Here is a 26,868-nt window from a genome sequence, read left to right as displayed (position 1 = left end):
TTTAAAGTAAGGTGCTTGTTCTCTTGCAAATATTTATAAGGAAGATGATTTAACATAAGGTCTGGCTTTTTAAGGGCTTCCCTGGTGGCTCAGATGGTAAAGAATCTGCCTGCAACATGGGAGACCTGGGTTCGATGCCTGGGTCAGAAAGATCCCCTGGAGAAGGGAATGGCAACCACTCTAGTATTCTTGCCTGGAGAATTCCATGGACAAAAGTCCCAGAGATTAATAACTCATTTATCAGTTACAGTTTCTATTATATGCCATGCTCTTGTGCTAGAAGCTGGGAATGGACAATCATGGGACTGCCATTTTGGGGTCTATAGTTCATCAAAGGATGCCACACAAATGGATATCTGAAGGACCTCACCTTGCTGCTGGTTCAGATTTGAAGGAATAATTACATTTATCTTATGGGGAAAGGGTAGAGAAGGGGGAGCCAGGTAGGAATTGATTAAGGTGTTCAAATCATATTGATCAAGAGGAGTTCAAAATTGCTTGCTTAAACCTAGATGCAATGTGGGGCATAGAAGGGAAGGTCAAAGAGGATGGAATGAGCAGACCAGTACATGTTGATTCAGAGGAATGTAGTGTAGGGGAAAGAATGAATTCAGGGAAGACTCTGGAGGTACAGGGAGTATCTTAGATTATCTGGGTGGACCCAGTGTAATCACATGGGTTTTAGAAGAGGGAGAAAGAAAGCAGAGTCAGAGAAGATGTTACAACAGAAGCAGAGGTTGGAATGATACGGCCACATGCCAAGGAATGTGGGCTGCCTCTGTGTTCCAGAAGCTGGGAAGGGTGGGGCACAGATTTTCCCCCAGAACCTCTGGAAGGGCCACAGGTCTGCAGACACCTTGACTTTAACCCCTCAAGACCTGTTTCAAACTTCTGACCTTCACAACCGTAAGGTAATTTGTGTTGTAAGTTTGAATAATTTATTAGAGCAGCAGCAGCAAACCAATAGGTTTATACCACTCCTTCCTCATTTCCTGTTATTGTGGCCTCATTCTCTTCAGATCTAGGGTAAATCCCTTATCTGTTCCATCATCTTTGGCAGAATTTTATTATTCACTGATCAGGCTTGAAGTACTTTCTGGTCCTGGATTATCTTTTCTTTATAAACTTCCTCAGCTGTGACCATGGCTTTAATTACCATCTATCTAGAAGAAAGTCCCGATGTTTATTTCAAATTGAAACGTTGGCCATGTTTGGCTATCCATCTGCCCACCTAGCATCTCCATCTCAGGTATTTTCAGCTTGGCAGGTCCAAAACTGGACCCATTACTTTTCACTTGAAATTTTTTGCTTCAATTCAGTAAATGGCTCCATCAGCATAGCTGCTTAAACTACAAATTAGGGAATCTTCCTCGAATCCTTAATCACATCTCCAAACCCCCTCTCGCCATATGAGATACATATTAACAGGTTTGAAGTTTAGGACAATAGTGATTTGGGGATGGGGGCATTCTGCCTGCTACTTTAATAAAGGTTTAGATTTGGTGGGGAAAAGTTGAAAGTTTCCTCCTGCCAAGATCTGCTTTCTCTGGCAAGTCATTTTCAGACCCCAGCCTTCCTTAATCACTCAACCCCACAGTCATAGCCCAGATTTAGATTTGATTTCTTTCCTCCAATACAAATAGCTCAGCCCCACTAGACCCTCTTATAATGTTTATCCTGCCATCTCGTCTCTGTGCTTCACCACCTTCATGCCTCAACTCACTCCACTAGCCAGTGTTGTAATCATTCTTGCATACACCTTCAAATCTCTTCCCTCCCTCTAGTGTCATTATACTTTTCTGGCAAAACCCCATCCTGGTTAAATCCTACTCTCTGCAGCTGAAGTGTCTGGAAAGAAACACCCTGACAGGTTCTGCCTGGAAAATAATGACCGTTGAACTTCAACTGGGTCCTGTAGAACCACTGCATTTCCTTAGTTTGTTCTAATCCACTAGATAGACATGTCACACCTTCTCAGACCTCTAGGATCTCCCCTTATCTTCAAGCTCAGGTGACAGTGTTGCTTCTTCTTTCCCTGAGACTATAGCGGCATCCAGAGGAAAGCTCCCATAAACTTACCCCGTGATGACCCACCCACCAGTAGCTGTACCCTCCCTCCCATTAGGAAAGTCAAAGTATTAGTCGCTGAGTGGCGTCTAACTCTGCGACCCCATGGACTGTAGCCCATCAGGCTCCTCTGTCCATGGGTTTCTCCAGGGAGAGATGCAGGATACACAGGTTTGATACCTAGGTCACGTAGATTCCGTTAGGAAAGCCCTCTCCTATTTAAGGCCAAACTCCTCAATCCCACCTGCATCAGCTACCCAACAATTGTGACCCATCAAATCTCCCTCCCTTTTCTTTTACTGGATCATTACCTATAGGATTCAAAAGGGCTGTGATTTCCTCTGACTGAAAAAAAGCCCTGTTGCAAGTTTCTTCCCCTGGAGATGCTGAGATTTTGTATAGGAGGTTTTAGGGGGAGTTCTTGGGGGGAAGGGGAAGCACTTCCGAGAGCAAGTGAAACAAGTTTGGGCAGGAGGAGAAGTTGAACTGTAGTGCAGCTGCAAATAGGGTGATCAACCATGCAGGACTATCCCAGTTTAGCATGGAAACCTCAGTCCTGGGCAAGTCAGAATAGTTGCCCTGGTTGAAAAAGCAGCTTCAGTCAGTCCCACAGGTATCTGATGCTGATGGCCCTTCAGAGAAGTCCTGAACAAGGCCAGAGGGCAGGGCCTTTCTGCCCTTGGATTGCCTAGCCACCGCACAAGGGCTGCTGGGCCAGTGTACTGTATGCAGGCAGCTTCCTTCAGCTGAAAGCATCTCCTGAGGGGGATGCAGCTGTGTGGTATCTGTAGCCAAACCTCATAGCTGCTGGCGGATTGAGTTCCTTCATCCAAAGTTGAAATCTGGGTGGTTCGGCACAGCATCCACCATAATCCTCTTGAATCCTCACCCCTCTCCATCTTCCATCCCATTTCTCTGCTCTCAGTTAAATGCTTCAAGAAGACTGTTTCTATTTTCATTCCTTCCTCCTGTTATCTCCCGAACCCATTCCAGTTAGGTTTGCATCCCCACCAATCTTTTGGAACTGCTCTTGTCAAGGTTAACTAACCTGTCTTGCCCTTTCAGCAGCATTCAACACACTTCCTTGCTATTTTAACCACCTTACCAGGCCTGCTCGATTTTCCTCTTATCTGCCTTTTCTGTTCCACTCACCCACCCTTCCTCAGATTCTTTTGTTGGCTCTTCGTCTCTAACCTCTGACACTGGTGGGTGTCCCAGGCTTCACTCCTCAGTCCTCTTTATTTATGGTAGAGATTCTTACTGACTCTTGGTTTTCCTATCTGATCTTTTGGCCCAAAATACTTTTCCTTTCCTTTCAGTGGAGAGGAAAATTCCTGTTCTGAAAAACAGAATCCTTTAGTTTTGTTTTCCAAAGAGATGTGTATCACTAACATGACCTTTTGAACTGTTTCCATTAGGTCAGCTTGTTGGTTTCACAGCTAAGGTATATATAGTCATCTGACAAGGACCACAGTTGACCTACTATAACTTACTCTCCCCCAATTTGTATGTTTATTTAGGAGGGAAGAAAGTAGCTAAGTGCACATATGTTTGTGATACCAAGAGACTGAAGACTACTTTATATGGGACAGTGTGGAAACATAATGAAGACTCCTGCTGGGTGTGATGCAGCAGTGGGAATGTATGTGATGCTCTTCTTCCCCAAATTCAAATTGCATTGTCTCTGATTATCTCAGCTGATAGAAGAAAAACAATATATAAATTACTTGAAATAATAAAGATATTGCAAAAAAAAATGTTTAGAAATGTGCTAGATGAAAATTAGAACCAGGAAATGATCCAATGAACTGCTCATCTTACCATCATTAGTAAAATTCAACATCTATATATTTTTGGTATACTTCTGAATAAAATTTAACAAGCTTTCTATTGAACCTTCACATCAATTATAGAATTTCACTCAATTTTTGTAATAACCATTGTTTTCATTGGTCACAAGTGTAAGACACAGATTCTTTACTGAACATAAAAATAAAAGTGTAAGTTAAACCTTAAACCTATTAAATCTTGAGAAAATCATTCTTAGTAAAATACTGTTGTTAGCTTAGTGAAACAATGATGCTGTTAAAGAAGCTGAAGAGAAGGGCATTTAATTTAACATCTACTTTTTCCTCTAACCAAACCCTCACTGTTGTTAGCAAGCCTTCTACTGCTTAGAAGTTCATCACCATAAAAAGAATTTGTATTTTTTACTTTATTGTTCCCTAAGTTGCAGGGTGCTTATTTATTCCTGATCTGACAGAAAGCACTTAAAATTTTTTTCAGCCTGTTTTCTTAAGCATATCAAACTTAGACCACTGTTAGTAATTTCACCTTTCTTGAGTTTACAGTGAATAGCAGAGAAGAACGGGGTAGGGGGGGAGCAGGGGGGATGCCAGAAACGGTGCTAGATACTGTAGACTCAGATTATCACTTATTTCCTTCCTTCCAATTCCATATGTAAATAAGATAGTAAAATAGCATATTTGTAGTACTCATTTCTTGGTAGGAAAAGAACTCTTACAATAAGTATGTCTTCGTGTTTATGGGTACCTGATGTTTTTTTCACATAAAATTTTAAGAGTCAGTGGATACTAGGCTGGGTGTCAGGTACTTGGGAATCAAAGAATGCATACTAGGGACAGTTTTCATACACAGATGCCCCTTGCCAAAGGAGAGGTTCAAGTATAATAGGGAAAAGAACACTGGCAGTGTCGGGCACCACATGCAGAGGGCTTTTCCAAAGCAGGCTGCAAACCACACAATAAGCTTTTAAACAAAGACCTACTGAATCAGAACTGCTATGGATGGAGCTTAGGAAATCTATTTTTTAAAGCAACCAGTGGCTTTCAGACACTACCTGTTGTCTAGGCCTCCAAAAATATTCCCAGTCTCCTTGGTGGAGGTGTTCACATTCACAGATACTTATTTAGTGACTACAGAGGACCAGGCACTGTGGTAGGTGAGGGATACAGAAGAGAAGATTTCAGTCATTGTACCAATCCATAAGAGGCTTACAAAATAGCAGGGGAGTTGGATATTACCTAAATTCATCAATAATTAAGTCATTATGTAAACTGCTATGAGAGTAAACTAACATGGCTGTAAGAACATAGAATAAAGGAGCCCTGGCTTCCTGGGATGGGGAAGAAGCAGGGAGGGTTCCCCATGGAAGTGACTGATTTGGATGAATAGGAACTGTCCACATAAAAGTGCTGGTGGGAGGAGGGGTCGAAAAAATGCTAAAGTATATGTGTTAAGGAAGACTGTGAAGTGTGACTGAAGTGTATTGAGCACTGAAGAGCAAGAAGACCGTTGATTCTTTTAGGAACTCCTGTTGTTTATTGTGTTTTCATACTTTAGTCTTAAGAAAGAGATCCCATCCTGACATCTGCTGGCTAGTATATATACTGCAATTCCAAGTTACACATCACAAGAGAGCCTCAATATTTTTAAAGGCTATTTTTTAAAGGCTACAATAATAAATTATAAATAAAGCACCAAGATTCTTACCTACTCTATTACAGACGTCACCCAGGAGACGTGAACAGTTGCTACTTGTGTGCACTCAGTATTACAGCTATGCTTGCTGCTGCTGCTGCTAATTCGCTTCAGTCATGTCCGACTCTGTGCGACCCCATAGACGGAAGCCCACCAGGCTCCCCCGTCCCTGGGATTCTCCAGGCAAGAACACTGGAGTGGGTTGCCATTTCCTTCTCCAATGCATGAAAGTGAAAAGTGAAAGGCAAGTCACTCAGTCGTGTCCGACTCTTAGCAACCCCATGGACTATAGCCTACCAGGCTCCTCCATCCATGGGATTTTCCAGGCAAGAGTACTGGAGTGGAGGTGGTACCATTTGCCTGCTTTTGTGCAAGTTCACAAAAACATAGAAAGTACACATCTAAAAGTTGAATCGACTTCTTGTTGCTGAGATGTAAACACATTACACAATCACTTACACTCTTAAACACAGTACCTTATGAAATATTTTCAGTTATATAAAAGGTTCTTAAATTGTCTTCAGAAACACACAGCTGACTTTAGTCCAATAAGCATTCTGCTAAACCTAAAGATCTGCTCTAAGCACTTCTGATTATTTTCACCTGTTTCTCAGTCACATAAGTAGTATTTTCATTTTCTGCTTAGGCCTATAAAGGATAAGAATACAAACAAATTTTAATATTACATGAACAACTGTACAGTGATGCTGCTACATTTGAAACTATGTTCCTTGGCAGCTGCCTCACTGTGCGACTGAAATATTCAACAATCCCCTGACATTAAAAGATAAATTTGGTGAATAAAGGGTGATTCAGAGACATCAAAATGTACTGTAGAAAATGTGGGCTGTTGAAGAGTACAGGTTTATGTTAGGAAGGAACACTAGAATCAGTTCAAAGTCCTCAGCTCTGCTATTACGTGACTCTATGAGTCAGATTTTTTAACTTGCAAACACCAAAATCCAGTTTTGGTAGATGTAAGGAGAAAAGTAATTCATTATAAAGGATTATAGGTAGCATCACCAGGAGGCCTGGAGACTAGGCAACTGGAACATATCCCCCTTTGTCACTCCATGCAACTGGTGCAGTGAGGACACCACCTTTGCTGAGGATTAGATGCCACCACTTTGGAGAAGGCAATGGCACCCCACTCCAGTACTCTTGCCTGGAAAATCCCATGGACGGAGGAGCCTGGTAGGCTGCAGTCCATGGGGTCACACAGAGTCGGACACGACTGAGCGACTTCACTTTCACTTTTCACTTTCATGCATTGGAGAAGGAAATGGCAACCCACACCAGTGTTCTTGCCTGGAGAATCCCAGGGACGGGGGAGCCTGGTGGGCTGCCATCTGTGGGGTCGCACAGAGTCAGACATAACTGAAGCGACTTAGCAGCAGCAGATGCCACCACTTACTACCAAGCCAGAGGTCCCTGGACTATCATGGCAGCCAGTATTGCTCAGAAAACATCTTGCTGCATTTGCTATGGTTGCCATAGAGAATTACTCCAAGATAAAACTTTGTTGTATTTCTGATTCCAAGTCCAAGGAATATTTAATTTATAGCATCAGGGTCACGTGGAAAAGTAAAGAAAAAATCAATTTCAGCTTCTGTAGTGAAAGGCATGCTCTGATTGCCAGCAAGTTCATAGGATGGGGAATTCCCAAATGTAGGCATGAATTCAGATACTGGACAGCCAAAAAGGAACGACAGATGTCTACTATATTGACCCTGGACAAATCACTCTGAGCCTCACTTTTCTATAACACAAGGGAAATAACGTTCACACGGTTAAGGAGATGATGTAGGTGTACTTATCATTTTACAATAAATACCAACCATGTGCCAGAATGCAAAGATGCGCAGGTCCTTTCTAATGTAGGAGAAAAATCAATGCACATCTAGCGGTGGGATAGAGGCAGGCATAGATGAGGTGAGGGCAGAAAGATGCAGTTTACAAATTATGTTCTTGTATTTTAAGCACATATTTAAAAACAAAATTTCCATGTGGCAAGTGATGTTTGTACCAATGAGAGAGACAGCATGCTCTTGTAGAAAGCTGTTACACTCCTTTGAAAGGCTTAACTGTTTCATAGAAACGCCAAAACAATAATGTTGGCTGGCACAAATCCAGAAACTCGGGCTTTTGATTGCTTTTTGACAGACATCAAGACTGCCAGTTTCATACAATGGGACACCCTTCAAAGGATTAAACATGTTATAGCTTTGCCCAAAGATAATGAGATAAATCATCACGCCCATTGTAGTGTGATGTAGTCTGAACTTCCCCTGTTCTGATCTGACCTAAGTCAGAGTGGTCTGCTATTTGTATCTAGCTAGTGTGTACAACTTTGACTTTGCTTAAAATAAATTGTTGGCCTTAGACTTAGGGTGCGTGTGTTTTTGTGTTTTTCTTTCCATTTATAAAAGAAAAGCTGCATGGTAACTCAGGCCTCACCCAGAATCTGTAATAATAACAATTCATCATATGGTATTAATAGATGGAATATATTTTTAGAGAATACATTGTATAGAACTAAGGACTGAGATATGTCAGTGGGATCACTGAAGTCAGCTATTTCAAACCTCAGTATGCTGCAATGATTTGTTTTTCACAGCATTCTTAGATTCAGTTCAGATCAGTTGCTCAGTTGTGTCCAACTCTTTGTGACCCCATGGACTGCAGCATCCCCAGCTTCCCCGTCTATCACCAACTCCCAGACCTTGCTCAAACTCATGTCTGTCGAGTTGGTGATGCCATCCAGCCATCTCATCCTCTGTCGTCCCCTTTTCTGCATGTCTTCAATCTTTCCCAGCATCAGGGTCTTTTCCAATGACTCTGTTCTAAGCATCAGGTGGCCAAAGTACTGGAGCTTCAGCATGAGTCCTGCCAGTGAATATTCAGGACTGATATCCTTTAGGATGGACTGGTTGGATCTCCTCGCAGTCCAACAGACTCTCAAGAGTTCTCCAGCACCACAGCCCAAAACCATCAATTCTATGGCGCTCAGCTTTCTTTATGGTCCAACTCTCACATCCATACATGACTACTGGAAAAACCATAGCTTTGACTACATGGACCTTTGTTGGCAAAGTAACATATCTGCTTTTTAACATGCTGTCTAGGTTGGTCGTAGCTTTTCTTCCAAGGAGCAAGCCTCTTAATTTCATGGCTGTGGTCACGATCTGCAGTGATTTTGGAGCCCCAAAAATAAGTCTGTCACTGTTTCCGTTGTTTCTCCATCTATTTGCCATGAAGTTATGGAACCGGATGTCATGAAGTTTCTTGAACTTTGAGTTTTAAGCCAGTTTTTTCACTCTCCTTTTTCACCTTCATCAAGAGGCTCTTTAGTTCATCTTTGCTTTCTGCCATTAGGGTGGTATTGATATTTCTCCTGGCATCTTGATTCCAGCTTGTGCTTCATCCAGCCCTGCATTTTGCATAATGTACTCTGCATATAAGTTAAATAAGCAGGTGACAATATACAGCCTTGATGTACTCCTTTCCCAATTTGGAGCCAGTCTGTTGTTCCATGTCCGTTTCTAACTCTTGCTTCCTGACCTGCATACAGATTTCTCAGGAGGCAGGTCAGGTGGTCTGATATTCCCATCTCTTGAAGAAATTTCCACAGTTTGTTGTGATCCGAAGGCTTTGGCGTAGTCAATGAAGCAGAAATAGATGTTTTTCTGGAATTCTCTTGCTTTTTCCATGATCCAGATCTTGGCAATTTGATCTCTGGTTCCTCTGCCTTTTCTAAATCCAGCTTGAACATCTGGAAGTTGTTGGTTCGTGACTGCTGAAGCCTGCCTTGGAGAATTTTGAGCATTACTTTGCTAGAGTGTGAGATGAGTGCAATTGTACAGTAGTTTGAACATTCTCTGTCATTGCCTTTCTTTGGAATTGGAATGAAAACTGACCTTTTGCAGTCCTGTGCCCACTGCTGAGTTTTCCAAATTTGCTGGCATACTGAGTGCAGCACTTTCACAGCATCATCTTTTAGGATTTGAAATAGATCAACTGGAATTCCCTCACCTCCACTAGCTTTGGTTGTAGTCGTGCTTCCTAAAGCCCACTTAACCTCACACTCCAGACTGTCTGGCTCTAGGTGAGTGATCACACCGTCGTGGTTATCTAGGTCATGAAGATCTTTTTGTATAGGACTTCTGTGTATTCTTGCCACCTCTTCTTAATATCTCCTGCTTTTGTTAGAATCATATCATTTCTGTCCTTTATTGTGCCCATTTTTGCATGAAATGTTCTCTTGGGAATCTCTAATTTTCTTGAAGAGATCTCTAGTCTTTCCCATTTGTTTTCCTCTGTTTCTTTGCACTGATCACTGAGGAAGGCTTTCTTATCTCTCCTTGCTATTTTTGGAATTCTGCATTCAGATGGATATATCTTTCCTTTTCTCCTCTGGTTTTTTTTTTTTTTTTCTTTTCTCAGCTATTTGTAAGGCCTCCTCAGACAACCATTTTGCCTTTTTGCATTTTTTTTTCTTGGGGATGGTTTTGACCACAGCCTCCTGTACAATGTTACAAACCTCCATCCATAGTTCTTCGGGCACTCTATCTATCAGATCTAAAACCTTGAATCTATTTGTCACTTCCACTATATAATCATAAGGGATTTGATTTAGGTCATACCTGAATGGTCTACTGGTTTTCCCTACTTTCTTCAATTTAAGTCTGAATTTGGCAATACGGAGTTCATGATCTGAGCCACACGCAGCTCCTGGTCTTGTTTTTGCTGACTGTAAAGAGCTTCTCCATCTTCGGCTGCAAGGAATATAATCAATCTGATTTTCGTATTGACCATCTGGTGATGTCCACGTGTAGAGTTGTCTCTTGTGTTGCTGGAAGAGGGTGTTTGCTATGACAGTGCATTCTCTTGGCAAAACTCTATTAGCCTTTTCCATGCCTCATTTTGTACTCCAAGGCCAAATCTACCTGTTATTCCAGGTATCTCTTGACTTTCTGCTTTGGCATTCCAGTCCCCTATGTTGAAAAGGGCATCTTTTTTAGTGTTAGTTCTAGAAGGTCCTGTAGGTCTTTGAAGTTAGATTTCTGTAGTTGACATTTTCTTCCAAAATCCAGAGGTCTGTATCAAAATATCTTTTGATCTCCATTTGGCTGACACACAGGCATTTAAAATTTAACAAGTCCAACATTGAGTTCTTGACACCCCCCCCTACCGCCCCCACCAAATATGTTCCCCTTATAATAGTTCCTGGATCCCGGAATGTGCAATCAAGTGGGTCTTAGGAAGCATCACTACAAATAAAGCTAGTGGAGGTGATAGAATTCCAGTTGAGCTATTTCGAATCCTGAAAGATGATGCTGTGAAAGTGCTGCACTCAATATGCCAGCAAATTTGGAAAACTCAGCAGTGGGCACAGGACTGCAAAAGGTCAGTTTTCATTCCAATCCCGAAGAAAGGAAATGCCAAAGAATGCTCAAACTACTGCACAATTGCACTCATCTCACACGCTATAATGCTCAAAATTCTCCAAGCCAGGCTTCAGCAGTACGTGAACCGTGAACTTCCAGATGTTCAAGCTGGTTTTAGAAAAGGCAGAGGAACCAAAGATCAAATTGCCAACATCCTCTGGATCATCGAAAAAGCTAAAGAGTTCCAGAAAAACATCTATTTCTGCTTTATTAACTATGTGAAAGCCTTTGACTGTGTGGATCACAATAAACTGTGGAAAATTCTTCAAGAGATGGGAATACCAGACCACCTGAGCTGGCTCTTGAGAAACCTGTATGCAGGTCAGGAAGCAACAGTTTGAACTGGACATGGAACAACCTGAGCTGGCTCTTGAGAAACCTGTATGCAGGTCAGGAAGCAACAGTTTGAACTGGACATGGAACAACAGACTGGTTCCAAATAGGAAAAGGAGTACGTCAAGGCTGTATATTGTCACCCTGCTTATTTAACTTATATGCAGAGTACATCATGAGAAACGCTGGGCTGGAGGAAACACAGGCTGGAATCAAGATTGCCGGGAGAAATATCAATAACCTCAGATATGCAGATGACACCACCCTTATGGCAGAAAGTGAAGAAGAACTAAAGAGCCTCTTGATGAAAGTGAAAGAGGAGAGTGAAAAAGTTGGCTTAAAGCTCAACATTCAGAAAACTAAGATCATGGCATCTGGTCCCATCACTTCATGGCAAATAGATGGGGAAATAGTAGAAACAGTGGCTGACTTTATTTTTTGGGGCTCCAAAATCACTGCAGATGGTGATTGCAGCCATGAAATTAAAAGACGCTTACTCCTTGGAAGGAAAGTTATGACCAACCTAGATAGCATATTAAAAAGCAGAGACATTACTTTACCAACAAAGGTCTGTCTAGTCAAGGCTATGGTTTTTCCAGTAGTCATATATGGATGTGTGAGTTGGACTATAAAGAAAGCTGAGCGCCAAAGAATTGATGCTTTTGAACTGTGGTGTTGGAGAAGATCCTTGAGAGTCCCTTCAACTACAAGGAGATACAACCAGTCCATCCTAAAGGAGATCAGTCCTGAACATTCATTGGTAGGACTGATGTTGAAGCTGAAACTCCAATACTTTGGCCACCTGATGCAAAGAGCTGACTCATTTGAAAAGACCCTGATGCTGGGAGGGATTGGGGGCAGGAGGAGAAGGGGACGACAGAGGATGAGATGGCTGGATGGCATCACCGACTCAATGGACATGGGTTTCGGTGGACTCCAGGAGTTGGTGATGGACAGGGAGGCCTGGCGTGCTACAGTTCATGGGGTTGCAAAGAGTCGGACAGGACTGAGCGACTGAACTGACACTGATAATAGTTCACAAAATAGCATTTTCATGGATCCAATCACGTTAAGCTAAAAGACTGGGGAATCCCCCTAGTTTCCCCTATCAAGCCTTGAGGCTGACTACCTCAATAAAGTTCCTTGAATCTACTTCCATCTTCACTACCATCACTGCAGTCCAAGTTTTAACCAACCTCCATGCTTCCACTCTTACTTTGTCTATTCTCCACATAGTAGCTGGCATACTTCTTCTTCTTTTTTTTTTTTAAGGTTTGGTCTGACTCTTTGTGAACCCATGGACTGTAGCCTGCCAGGCTCCTATGTCCACAGAATTTTCCAGGCAAGAAAATGGGAGTGGGTTGCCATTTCCTTTTTCAAGGGATCTTCCCCACGACTCCTATCATACTAAAAGAGGGAGGGGGGGTCTCAAATCACCCACATCCTTCACCCCTTCTTTGCCTTCCTTTTACATAAAATTTTTAAATCCTTACTGTGCCTTACTAAATGTTGCATGATCTGATCCCTACCTGGCTTTAATTTCACTTACACTGTTCTTTGTCAACACAATAAGCTTCAGACAAACTGGACATCTTCCATTTACCCAAAGAGCAATCTTCTCTTCTTTGCCCCACCCCACCCAAGAGCTTTCATAGAGGCTTTACCGGCCTCTCTTCTGTCTGGCTAACTCCTGACCACCCTCCCTTGCCCCCTAGTTTTAAATCTGGGTTCTTCCCATGCACTTACTACAAATTATTTAAATGATATCTGATTAATGTCTACCTTCTTCACTCAGAAATTAACTTAAGGAGGACAGAAGCCACATCAGCTTTGTTCACGTCTGTGCCCATAATAACAGCAGCAGCAGCAACAAGTATGTGACAGGTAGTGTGTATACATAAAATCATTTAATATATACTCCCAGCATATTATTTGGACCATAGCCAGCGGTCAGTTCGTTGAATGAATGAACCAGCCCCTCTGCGCACACCTACAAAGTTGCTCATTACCTCCTGGAACAGCCCATTACACCGACAGATAACTGGTGACTGGAAGAATCTTCTTCATAGTGACCCCAGTCGCCTGCCTGCAATTTCCACCCACCGATTCTATTTCTGCTCCAGGGGGCCATGCAGTACCAGCCTTAATCGTCCTTCCGCGAGCTCAACTTCGTAGCGTCTGAAGCCTCATCCGCCCCGTTCACGTCTCCCTCTCCCTACCCTCCCTGAGGAGACTCCGGGTTCCTTTCCGCCGCGGTGGTCCGGAAGCCCAGCCCGGCCGCGCGCCCGCCGCTCCCGGCATCCCCTCCCCGCGCGTCACGTGACGGCTGCCGCCCCGCACCAGCGCGGCAAATACCGCCCCTAGGCGGGGCTCGAGGCGTGCCCGCCCCTGGCCCCGCGCCGCAGTCCTCGCTCAGGTGGCTGCGGCCCCGGCGCCCGAGGCCCGCGGTGCTGTGGGCTAGCGCCCCGGACAGCTCCCGGCGAGGTAAGGGGGAGACAGCCCGAGACCCCGGGATGCCCTGGCCCCGGAGCAGGGGGCGGCCCTGGGGAGGGGGCTCGGGCGCCCTGGGGCTGCCTCCCGGGGACCTCGGGCGCTTCGCGAGGCTGCCGGCCAAGGAGTCTGAGCACCTGGCCCCGGCTGCACCGGGAGGGCTGCCCTCAGGCCGCCCGCGGCCCCGCGCTCTGCTGGCACTTGGAGGCTTAGCTGCTCCGGAGAACATCTGTGCCTTGGTTTCCCCTTTTGTGAAACGGGGCCAGGAAGGTGGATCTCTGCGGTTGCCTTCAGCCTGGAGGTTGTGCGAGTCTGTTAATGAAGTCGAAGAGGAAGATGGGAAGAACCCTCATCTCGGAACGCAGGAGCGAGTGTTTGAGGCCAGGCACCTTTTATGTCTTCTGTGTTTTGTGCAAATCGCAAAGCCTGTCCCGAGACTAGTTTCTCCATCTTTAAAGTAAAGGTGATCAATCCTGTCCTGCCTCGCTCACAGGACCACAATGAAGAACAGGTGGAAAAGCCATCTGAAGAGCCAGAACTCAGGGTGTCAGTTACACCTGGATTCATATCCTAGCTCTGCCACTTACTGTGCAACCTCGAGCAGGATAGAACCCTATCTGTTAGAAGAAGATAACAACAGTAATTAGCTCATGAGATTGTTGTGAAGATTAAGTGTAATAGGGCTTAGCACCGTGTCAGGCACAGAAATGCTCAATAATTTGCTATTAGTACAGGTATTAGTAAGCTAGAGAGTCATTCAGGTGAGGGATGTTTAGAATCATCACACTTCCGTTTCTGCATATTTATTCCTAAAAAGAGTGCTGTACTGATTTCCTAAGAACGGGGCCAAGTGGAGTTCTTCCCCATTTCTGTCTGGGCCCCCTTTGCCTTCTCATTTACAGTTGGCATGTGAACCTGTTGTTTCTACCAAGTGAGTCAGTCAGGATGGGAACATTAATGTATTGGAGCAGATGGGTATCAGATTCCCTCTGAGGGGAAAGAGAAGTGCCAGGCGTGTGCTGCCACCAAAAAAAGCACAATACAGTGATTGACTGTCAGAGCTGGAAGATGCCTGGGAAACCATCTACTCCAGTTGTCTCCTTGGGCAAATGGAGAAACTGGACCCAGAACTGAGTACAGGACTTTGATTTTCTCAGAACCTGACAGGATGTTGGCACTGGGTGGTGAAAAGAACACACACTGTTTACCAGATGCTGTGCTTTCCCTGAATTTTAACCTGATTTCTTCATTTATTCAACAAGTATATATGGAGCACTTACTGTGTGCTTGTGTACCTGATAGGATCTGGAGAAGAAACACACACACACATATTCCTCTGCCAGTTCTTAGTACATTTTAAAATAACAATAGGTCCCCAGTGAGCCTTCCTCATAGCAGCTGGCCCCAAGGGACCGATGCACACAGAGGCCTGAATAGTTTCATGATCAGCCCCAGCGGTCCCAGCGCCCTTGTTGAAGCCTGGTGAGGTTTTAGAGACTGGAGAAAGCGCTGCTTTGTCAGGCCTTTTAGTAAAGGATTTCCTCAGGCGTACAGTGCTTGGATTTCTTTTTCTGGTTTCAGGCAGCCCTCTTATTGTTTTTAGATTTCTGAAAAGAGCCACCCTCACCTCGGTGCCTTCTTTTTGGTTTCCATGGTTATCAGACGAATTGTATTTTTATGATAACATAAGTAGCTGTCAAGTAATACATGGTCAGGTAGTCCCCAGTTCCCTGCAGTTTGTTTTCTGATGGTGGTTCTCTCTTTTTTTTCAGTTACAGTGCAGCCATAATATCCTTTGCTCCCTCCCAGCCTCTTTCCTTCTTTCCTTTAACAAACATCCATCAGTGGCAGGACCAAGGGGAGTGGTAATAAGTAGAAACAGAAAAAAAAAAAAAAAAACCCAGAACAACAACACATATAGACCCTGGTTTAGGTATCTCAGAATCTTTAGAGGGATAATCCGAAGGGGCAAATCAGTGGGGCTCTGATAAAGATGTAGATTGGGAGCAAGTGAGAGCTTTAAGAGGTGGTAAAGATGGTGTCCTGGGAAACCAAGAAGATACTGAGATGCTTTTCAAGGAAGATGTAAAAGAAACAAGTTCCTTCTGCGTGTGTCAGGCACATAATAATAATAGTACAAGAAGCATTTTGTCCTTTCAGTTTACCTTAATGAATGGATCTTCTCTTAAGTCACCTATCATGGGCTTGCTTTGAAATGTTTCCTTATTTCCCTCGTTAGTCTTTCTTTTAGCCTAGGGATGTATTAGTTCCTACCTGTACACATGCTAATATGTTCATAAAGGTAGATAAAGGTAGATAAGCAGATTCATTTGGTTAATATTTTGTCTTTTCATTTTGGATGTTTAACCATATATCTCATTTCAAAACCAGTTGGGTTCTAAGCAGCCCCATATTTCTTTATTTTTCCAAATAATCTCCCAAGTCTCTTAATGCCCCCATTAGTGAGAATTACAAAGTCTCCCACTTCCAAGCCCCCTGGGGGCTCAGACAGTCCAAAGAAGTCAGTCTTCCTCTCCAGAAGGGAGAGAACAGTAGTCTGAGCAGTCTACCCACATTGTTTCTGACGCAGCTGTATCATATGACTATTGAACAGCTGTCCTGCACCATTTAAGGAAGTGTGTCCACTGCTGCTCAGTGCCCTTATTGGACCATGGCCCTGCCAGTTGATCCCATGCTTGGATTCCAAGGTTGGAGCTCTTTAAATTTATGCCACTGTGCTTAGCCATTCTCCCAAAGGGCATGTGTGGAGCTTGAGACTAAGCTGGTTCCCCCAGTCTCCCCTATTTGGGAAGCGCATAGAGGCAGCCTTGGTTGGGGTCACCTCAGACCACACAGTAGAGTTATGTATTTTCAAAGCTTTTCTCAGGGTTTGGGAGCTGAATCCTTTCTCGTCCTAACTCTAACCCAAGGCTTTTTGGCAAATCACTTTTACTCCTCTCCAGGATTTTGCCTACCAAGAATACTCAGGAATGCCAACCTTCAACCAGATAGCTCCACCAGGACTTTGGGTGCCAACTCACCTCACTTTTCATAGGTAAGAGTCAAACGGTAATCAATATGTTTATTTTATTGTCTTTGTTTTAAACTTTTAAAAGTATGTGACACAGGAAGTCCAGTGGTCAAGACTCCATGCTTCCACTGCAGGGGGCACGGGTTCAATCCCTGGCGGGGGGACTAAGATCCTGCATGTCTCAGGCACAGCCTAAAAAAAGAGAGAAATACAACCAAGAATGCATGTGGGTAAAATCCATAAATGTATCATTTCACAGTTCTAAGGGAAATACACATGTAACTACCGCCTATGTCAAGAAATAGAACATTGCCAGTAGTCATAGCACCCCCTTCCAAATCAAAACCGCCTCCTTGGAAGAAACTATCTTGACTTTTGTGATAATTGTTTCTTTGCTTTTCTTTGTAGTTTTGTCACCTATGTTTGCATTCTCAGCGATACACTTACTTTTTTGCTAGGTTTCTAACTTTATACCTGTAGAATCATATTGTGTGCTTTTTGTGTTTGCTTCTTTTGCTCAGCTTGTTTGTGAGCTGAATCCATGTGGTGACTGCACTTACTTTCATCGCTAGCAATGTTTCATGGTATGAATATGTCACAGTAGTGTTATTCATCCTTGTGTTTACAAGTTTCTTATGATATAGTTTCTAAATGCAAAGAACAGTGCCGCCATGAACATCCTTAGACATTTTCTATTGTGTATGTGAATGAGTTTCTTAATTTTTTATTTTTTATTAAAAATTTATATTTATATATTTATATTTATATTTATATTTATTGTGTATGTGAGTTTCTTAATTTTTTATTTTTTATTAAAAATTTATATATTTATATTTATATTTATTGTGTATGTGAATGAGTTTCTTAATTTTTTATTTTTTATTAAAAATTTATATATTTATATTTATATTTGTATATATAATATATATATTTATATATATTAAAAATTTATATATTAAAAAATAAATATTTTATTTTTTAAATTCACCATTTAACCATTTTATTTTATTTAAAATTTGTTGACCATGCTGCGTAGCCTGTGGCATCATAGTTCCTCGACCAGGGATCAAACCCGCGCGCCTTGTAGTGAAAGCAGAGAGTCCCAGCCACTGGATAGCCAGGGAAGTCCTGTGAACAAGTTTCTTTAGGTTATATATGTTGAAGAAGAATTTCTTTGCTAGATAATGCCAAATGGTTTTCCAAGTGATTGTACCAATTTACTTTGCTACCAGCAATATGTAACAGTTCCTGTTTTTTCACATCCTTGCAGTGACTTGGTATTGTCAATTTAAAAATTTGAAACTCTTCTTGTAGGTGGTTTTTATTGATATCTCTGTGGTTTTAATTTTCTTTCCTTGGTTACTATTGATGAGCACTTTTTTATTGGTTAATCAGATAGCATCTGTTGTTTGCTGCCTATTCCGTCTTTTGCCTATTTTTCAGCTTTTCTTATTGATTTATCTGAGTTCTGTATAAATTTTGAGTAGTGGTTCCTTGTCAGTTATATGTTTTAAAAGTACCTTCTCCTGCCCTTTTCATCCTCCTAGCTGTTTATCTTAGATCCTGTTCTGTTGAAGCAGGACCTTAGTGGGGATTAACACTCAAATGATGCATTGGAAGAAGTGGTCAGGAAAAGGAGAATGAGGGAAGCAGGATGGAGGGAGGAGAGGAAGAGAAGGATAACTAGGTGAGGTGGCAGTTTTCTGGAGAAGAGACATCAGTTTGTTGTTAGCAGCTGACACTTGTGTCTGGGGGATGGGTGTGCTAGGCAGTAAAGAGGATCTGGGTGGGGCACCAGTGGTATTCCCTATAGTCAAACCTTTCCCTTCTACGTCAACTTCACTCCATCTGGGGACAACCTCTCCAGGATTCTGGTTAGTCACAGTTTCTGGGGAAACTCACAAGTATAAGGTGAGTGGGACAATCCCAGCCACTACCACTGGTCCAAAGATCAAATCATGCCCATCAACTTCCGCTTCCACCATCCGTATTAGTTTCCCTCCTTTGTCCCTTGAATGTAAGAAAGAACTCTGTGACAAAGCGACCTGGATCTGGAAGTTTATTTTATTATGTTATTTTTAACCACAGATTCAATGTTTAATGCTTCTAGGACAAGTTTTTCAATTTCTTCTTAAGATAGTTTTCGAGTAATATTTTTCAGGAATTTGTCCCTTTTAAAGTTTCAGATTTATTTATGTAAACTTTGTAATATTTCCTTTCCCTTTTCATGTCTGCAACATCTGTAGCAATATCCTCTTTCCATCTGATTTTATTTTTATGCCTTTTCTTTTTTCTTCTTGAGCTTAGTAGAGGTTTCTTTTGAAGAACCAACTTTTGTCTTCATTGGTTTTCTCCATGGTTGGGTTTTCTATTCCATTAAATTCTGCTTTTTTAAAAAAGAATTTTACTTTCCTAGTATATTTTTTTATTTTTTCCTCTAACTTTTTGAAATGGATGCTTAGTTCATTAAATTCTATACTTTTTATTTTTATTCTTTACATTTAAAGTTAAGCATTTTTTTCCAAATACTGTTTAGTCAGAGCTCATGAGTTTTGATATGTAGTATTTTATTCATTCATTAACACTTTCTAGTATCCAGTGTGATTGCCCTTTTGACTCATAGGTATCTTAGACATGTTTTCTTCATTTCCAAGGATATGAGTATTTTCTAGTTATCTTTTATTAATTGATTGTAGTCAGTGAGCTTGTTCTGTATAATCTTAATCTTTTAAATTTGTTGAAATTTCTTTTAGGGCTCTGTTTTGAGTTTTTATAAGTGTTATATGTGTGCTTGAAAATAATTTGTATTCTTTAATTATTGGATTCTCTGTAATAGTTCTTTGTAATGCCATTAGATCAAGTTTATTAATTATTTTAAATTCTTGATCCTTACTGATTTTTTTTGCTTATCTTAGCTATTATAGAGAAATGTGTTAAAATATACAACTATGATAATGACATTGTCTATTTTACCTTTTAATTTATTGCTTTTATATCTTTGAGCCCAATTATCAAGTGCATACAAATATGAAGTTGTTCTACTTCTTGGTGTACTAACCTTATTTTTTTTAGCCTTAACTCTATTTTATCGATACCAGTATAGCCATACCATCTTTTTTGGTTAGTTTATGCAAGGTATATCTTTTCCTATCCTTTTTGTTTCACCCTTTCTGTTTCTGTGTGTTTTAAGAATGTCTGTTATAAATAGCATATAGTTGGGGTTTGGTTTTTTATAGTCTTTGTCTCTTAGGTGGTACATTTAGTCCGTATTCATTTAATACAACCATGGATGTATTGAGGTTTAAGTTTGTCGTCCTATTTTATGTTTCAGCGCGTTTGTCCTGCTAGTTCTCCCTTTATTTTAGCTCTCTTTTTCCTGTTGGGGAGGTGGTTTTTAATCACTGCTTTTACCCCCTTCTTCTAGTTTCAAACGGACATTATGCTCTTCTTGCTCTTCTTTTAATGGTTACCCTTGAAATTTCAATTTAACCAAAGTTGATAAATTATGGAAATGATAAATGTCTCTACTCTTCTTTTGGATGGTACAAAACCTTAGGCCACTTGAACTGTCTTTTCCTTTGCCGCTTATTGGCAACTTGTTATAATACAGTGTGTCAGCTTTGATTAGAGTCATTTAAGGACCGGGAGATGGAACCAGTGAGATAAGGGAGGAAAAAAAGTGAGAGAGTAAAGAATTTCCTTAAGAAAACTCTGCGTATACCTGTCAGAACTCTCTTGGTTGCAAATGACCAGCTTAGGCACTCTTAACTTTAAAAAGAAACTCTATTGGCTTATAAAACTGCATAGCTGGATCCAGGGGCCAAAATATTCTTAGGGTGTTTCTCTATCTCTCATAGTCACTTAACCTTGTGTGTCTTAGTTTGGCTTTGTTCCTCAGATGGAATCGTCTGAGTTGTCCCCGTGCCTGGCAAGGGGGGGTGGTTTATTCTGATCATCTACTTTGGGCCGGGGATCCATCCTCTGTGATGAAGGGCTGAAGCACTTTGCATGACAGCCCCTCGACTCAGGACTAAATGAAGTGGGAGTGGGGTTCTTCTAAAAAAACCAAAAAAGGGAAGGTGCAGACTTCCCTGGTAGTCCAGTGGTTAAGAATCCACCTGCCTGTGGAAGGGACACAGGTTCGATCCCTGGTCCAGGAAGATCCCACATCCTGAGGGCCCACTAAGCCCATGGACCACAACTACTGAAGCATGTGCACTCAGAGCCTGTGCCCTGCAACAGGAGAAGCCACCACAGTGAGAAGCCCGCACAACCCACAAAGACCTGCCACACCACCCGTGTGCAGCAACAAAGACCCAGCACAGCCAACAGTAAATAAAAATTGTGAAGAGGGAAAGTGTGCTGGGCAGACCAAAGTTACAGCTACCACAGTCACTGCACTGAGTAATGGCTGACAGATACAAAGAAAGAAGAGGGTTAGAGAGGTTGCAATTGGAATTAACTCTGTTAATCTTTATAAGAAAAAAGTGGGAGGACATCACCTATTCATGAGCCCACTGACAGGGAAGGAGGAGGCTGGTCAAACAATTCCTTTACTCACTCTGGGCACCTTGGCATTGTTGGCTGAGGACATCTTGGTGGTTGACAGCAGCAGACACGTGGGGCTCTAGTATGTATAGATGTTTTCAACATGTCAGCCGTGGTGCTTGCCATTCCCACAGCCCTTTCTAAGGGAAAGTTCTACATCCATAACTCCTGTTCATGGAGTGGCAGCCCCAGACAGCTGTGTTTCTACCATAATATCTTGCTCTACCCCTACACCCTGGTCAAAATTTAACTGAACCAGAAATGGACATCAGACCCAAGAACAGCCAATTGCTGGCCTCACCAGGGACCTGTGATGTGACCCAGTGTAAAAGAAGACGCGTGTTCTCTTAGACATTTAAACTGCGGATACAGAAGGACACTTAGCTACAGAAATTGAGGCTGAAATGGTATGTATAGAGAAGCCATGAGGTAGAGTCAAGCCTTTGAGGAGCCCTGGCTAACTGATCTTAGGAGGAAGCAGAAGCCATGAAGGAGAGAAATGTTATGTAGACTCCAAACAAGAGGAGAATAGAGGAGATCCTTGGAGGGTGGCTGAGTCATGTGATGAGTGAAGACCCAGACTGCAGCTGCTGAGGGCCTTGGGGCTGCCATTGATCCACACCTACTATGTTTCTATTCTTGTGTTTCTTTAAAAATCCATTCTCTTAAATGCCACATAAACCCTTATGATAAGCTCTCTGTTGTTAGCTCTTGGAGTCAAGAGACTCACTAGAACAGACACTCAGAACTTAGGGTCAGTGCCGACATGGGTGGATTTCTGTTGCTGCCAGTGCTCTTTCAGTGATGCTGTTCTGAAAAGAAACCTCATTCTCTTTGCCATCAAATGGCATCAGGTAGCTCAGTTGCAATAAGAATCCTCTGCATCCGCTGCTTGGCCTGGTGGGACTGTCTGCTTTGTGGGCCAGGAAGGGCGGCCGTGACCTCCATTCCGTCTCTGTTCTTGTATCTTATCTGACTACAGAAGACCATCACTTACTATGATTTGTTTTTCTAAGAGGTTGGAGGGTTGATTCAAAGGCAGTACAGAAAGAGAAGGAATTTAGAGAAAGGAAAGAGTCAGTAACAGGGAATTCATCACTATTGATTGTGTGTTTACTATGTGTCAGGCTCAATGTTAAGTAATTTCCATTCATTGTCTCATTGTAGTCTCACAACAACTCCTGAGGGTTTTATTATCGCCGCCCCCCCCCCCACTTTAATAGATGAGGAAGCTGAGACCCAGATGTTCTGACTCCATTGAACATGTGATCTCAGGTGTAAAATAATAAGCACTTGGTGTGGAATTGTCTCAAGCTGAGAGTGATTGAAGAGAAATTTCTGGGAAGCTGTATGTGGCGGAGTGAGAGGCAGGAGGTGGTGAGAAAGAGACATAAGATCTGTTTCCTCTGCAGACCAAGCCGCCTGGGGGGAGGCCAGAGGGAGGCCACCAGAACATCTGGGTTGGTTGGGGTCGGTTGAAGGTCTCTGTTCATTCCTCCTCCTGCTGCTACACTTGCTGCCTGCTGGCCAGAGGGCTGCTGCTGGGCACAGGTGCCTTGATTGTCACAAATACTGGCTTGAGGTCCTAAATCTTTGGCCCAGGCTTCCTAACTGAGTCTTGCTGTGTCACATCCAGCTCAGACACTGTGTGATACTCTAATGCATAATAATTGCAGGAGTAAATTCATGCTTGTTTCATGATCTGTGAGTTTTGTGTAACGGTGAGGTTAGAAGGTCCTTTACCATCATGGCACAAGTTAGGAACCCCAGAACCTCAGGAAGGAAACTAGGAGGCAGGGGCTTTGGACTCAGTCCAGGCTGGGAATGGCAGCTGTACTGCTTGCTGAATAAAAGATGGAATAACCTTTATTCCTGGAATCGGATATGAGAAGACTACCACCTCTCAGGTGGTTAGAAGTGCTTACTGAGATGGCATATAAAAAGCACCTGGCATTTAGTAAGCCCTCAACCTTTCCCTGCCCCCTCAAGGTCACCCAGTGAACTGGAATCTGATTCAAATCCAGATTTTGGGTTTCCCTGACCCAGTGCACTCTCCTAGGTGAGAATAAATGGCAGTGCATTGAAGGAGAAAAAGTGGGTCCTTATAGCTCCCAGCCACACTCAGCCCTGTAAATGCACCAGAACACAGAATTCTTGCCTGTGTCATCAAATTTCAAAGCGGAAAGTAAGAAACAGTTGGTTGTTTCTCAGGCTGAAGAGTACTGAGGTTTGAAGAAATGATAAAAAGCCCAAATGAGATCTGTCATCTTCAAGGTTTTAAGCTTTGTTTCCTTTTCCGGTAGAGTGTGTACATGTGTAAGTGTAGGTATGTGTAGGGAGCTCTTTCATGGTTCACTGTATTTCAATCTCTGTGTACTTTCAAACTAAGATCAACAAAGCTCTAGGAAATGTACTTGATTTGAAGAAAAGTCTAAAATCATTAACCTATTACGGTTCCTCAACTAATACAGTTTGTATTTAGTACGCTTCAGAACAGGGGATGAGAATTTCTTCGTTTTTCCTTTGAAAATACTAGAATCCTGAACTGTCCTGGCTCTTTTCCCTTGCTTTTTTGTTAAAAGCAAAATTCCCACCGCTTTGATCTACTGCTGGGGCCTCCCCTAGGTAGGAAGTAGGTACATTTTCTTCATTATACAAACGTGGGACAGGAGCGCATGGGTTGTTGAGTCCCACCTTCAGGGCTATCCGGTGGGGGAGAGGCGGACCCCGACTCCTGAGTCTGCGTGGGCCCTTTTTGTCTGACTCTTCTCAGGATGGTTAGGGCCATCTGTGCTGGGACTCACGGCAGCTCCTTACTGCCCTCAAGTTAACAAAAACTCTGCAGGAACTGAACCAGCTGATCTTTCTCCCTGACCCCTTCAGACTCCTAGAGCTTCAGCCAGACTGAGTTTCTTTCTGTATCCTCTGTGCTGTGATTAGTCGCTCAGTCATTTCTGATTCTTTATGACCCCATGGACTATACAGCCCACCAGGCTCCTCTGTCTATGGGATTCTCCAGGCAAGAAACCTGGAGTGGGTTGCCATGCCCTCCTCCAGATGATCTTCCCAACCCAAGGATCAAACCCAGGTCTCCCACATTGCAGGCAGATTCTTCACTGTCTGAGCCACCCGGGAAGCCCAGCCAAAATTTCCTGCCTGGGGGCTTGGCTGACCCTCTCCTCTGTCCACAATCCCCATTCATCTTTTCTCTGGATGCCCCAACATCACCCCGTATCTCTGACATCAGCTCTTCCATGAAACTTAATGATTAAAAACCCAGACATTGGGGTAAGGTCTGGCTTCAAAAGGGGGCTCTGCGGCTCTTTAGCAGAGTAATTTGGAGTAAGCCATTTGTCACCTAAGTTCTCTCACTTAGTTTCTTTATGTATAAGATAAAGACAATAATAATTTTAAATCAGTGCTGCTTAAACATATAGTACATACAAATTCCTTGTAAAATTGTTAAAATGCCAATTCTGATCCAATAGTTATGCAATGGTGCCCAAGTGCTGGCATTTCTAACCAGTTCTTATAGGTCCTAGAAACAACATTCTGAGTTGTAAGGCTTTTGAAGAGATGCTGAGAGAATAAAAGGAAATAACGCAGGAAATGTGCTTAATGGTGTGCCCTTCAGACAGTCATGCTAAGTAAACAGTAGCTCCTGCTGTTTTTGTTGCCTTCTCTTGTGACTGGCTGATTCCCCCAGCTAGGGGGTCACATTTTTATTCTTTATGCACAGGCTTTCCCTCTTTTATGGCACGGATCACTTTTTCCTTGTACTGTGGTTTTTGGGGGGTGGGAGAAGTGGTGGTAGTGATAGCTTCATCTCCTGCCAGACCTGAGGGTGAGGTCTTTATATTATTTCTGACTCTCTCATAGTACTTACCACAGAGTCTTATACATAGCAAATGTTGACCACATACTTGGGTTTTCTTTACTTTCTTTTTTTTTTAATTCCACAAGGATCTGTCTCGAAGTGTGGATTCTACAGCTGAGGCTGTTCTAATACTGTACACCAGATAACTGATGATAGTGATCATTCATTCATTCAGTAAGTGTTTATTAAGCACCTACTGTGGGCCAAGCATGGTTCTAGGCAGCTTACAAAGCAGCTTACATTTTATTCAGGGGAGACAGACCGTAAGTTGAAGCCTTAAATAAAACGATAAGCTCCTTGAGGGCAGAGAATGTCTAATTGGTTGCAGTGAATTTCTCTACAGCAGGTGTTCAGGTGCTGCGTCACCTGGCCACCCTGCATCTGCGTGTGCTGCCTCGCTCCTCACACGGGTAGTCCCTATGCTGTAACTCGCTACTTCCTCCCATCCCCTGTACCCACCCCACACTCCACTCTCCCAAGAGCATTAGTGAGCTGCAGAGATGCCACTAGAGGTTTTATTCCTGACCCCAACTTGCTGACCCGTCATGATATGCAGTGATCTAAATGGCACAGCCGCCACCCTCTTGGAAGCAGTGGCAGCCTGAACGGCACAGCAGTGCTTCAGTTCTGGTGCCTTACGTTGACCAGAATTCTGTATGGTTTTCTCAGGGTGTTTGCTCCCAGTCTCTCTCCACTTCATGCCATTTAGATGTTAGGTTGGCAAGGCATTGGTCACCTTCACTCTCTCTAGTGATCTCACGCCATAGCTTTAAATGGCATTCTGGTCTCTGTTTAAATGTCACTTCCTTGGAGACCTTCCTTGACGTGGGCACACACACATATACCCCTTAGCCTGCTTTATTTGTCTTCTCAGCGTTTATGTTATTGTTTTTTTTAATGTACTTTCTGTCCCTGAAGTTCTTGTTTACTGGTTGTTAGTACTTAGAACAGTGCCTAGCACAATATTAGACAATTGATGAATATTTGTTGAATAAATGATTTATTTTCCTTTGGAAATTCTCAAAATCCTCATGGAGGATAGCAAGATAGCCATTGTGAGCCTGTTTACAGATAAGGAAACAAGCTCACAGATGTTAAAGGATTTGCCTCAAGTCACGGGGCTAGGAAGGGAGAGAGTCTACTTGTTGAGAGCCAGGTTTCATAGGATTCATGTCCCAAAGGAATGGCCCCTGCCTTCCCCACTGAGACTGGGGACCCTCAGGTGGCCCAGAGGCATGTGGATCCCTCCAGTGTGGTTAGGTAGGGACCTCACGGAAACCTTGAGTTCTCACACTCTTGGAAACACATTTTAAAAGGAATAGTTTGAGCCCTGCCTCAGGACCTGCTCCCTCCCATCTAAACAGATTCCCATTGTTATCAGTTATTTACAGGCACAAGCCCTGGGGAACATTTGTTACTTTTAATTCTATGGCTCAGAAGCCCCAGTGACAAAGAAAAGGGGGAGAGGGCAAAACTTGTATACTTTTCTTAAAATTGAAATATAGCCGGTTTAAAATATTGTGTTAGTTTCAGGTATACAGAGTGATTTAGTTATTTATTTTTTAGATTATTTT

At 42.7% G+C, this 26,868-nt stretch overlaps 1 protein-coding gene across 6 annotated transcripts in view; it reads left to right on the top strand.

Moving 5' to 3' along the window:
• The first annotated feature begins 13,692 nt into the window (after positions 1-13,692).
• The window catches only part of FBXO10 (F-box protein 10), a 42,929-nt gene continuing 29,753 nt past the window's right edge, over positions 13,693-26,868 (top strand). For 5 of the 6 annotated variants that reach the window (XR_015169905.1, XR_015169906.1, XM_086415933.1 and 2 more), the window contains exons 1-2: positions 13,695-13,832; positions 16,802-16,893. The gene's annotated coding sequence lies outside the window, so the exon portion shown is untranslated. Of the gene's footprint in view, positions 13,833-16,801; positions 16,894-26,868 lie in introns of all 6 variants that reach the window. The other variant, XM_086415932.1, reaches the window with a different exon arrangement.

Source organism: Bos grunniens, chromosome 8, assembly GCF_055505025.1.
Source record: "Bos grunniens cultivar Pamir isolate PY7600 chromosome 8, Bosgru_T2T1.0, whole genome shotgun sequence".
In the NCBI taxonomy this organism is placed as follows: domain Eukaryota; kingdom Metazoa; phylum Chordata; class Mammalia; order Artiodactyla; family Bovidae; genus Bos; species Bos grunniens.
This window is presented reverse-complemented; position numbering and strand designations above follow the sequence as displayed.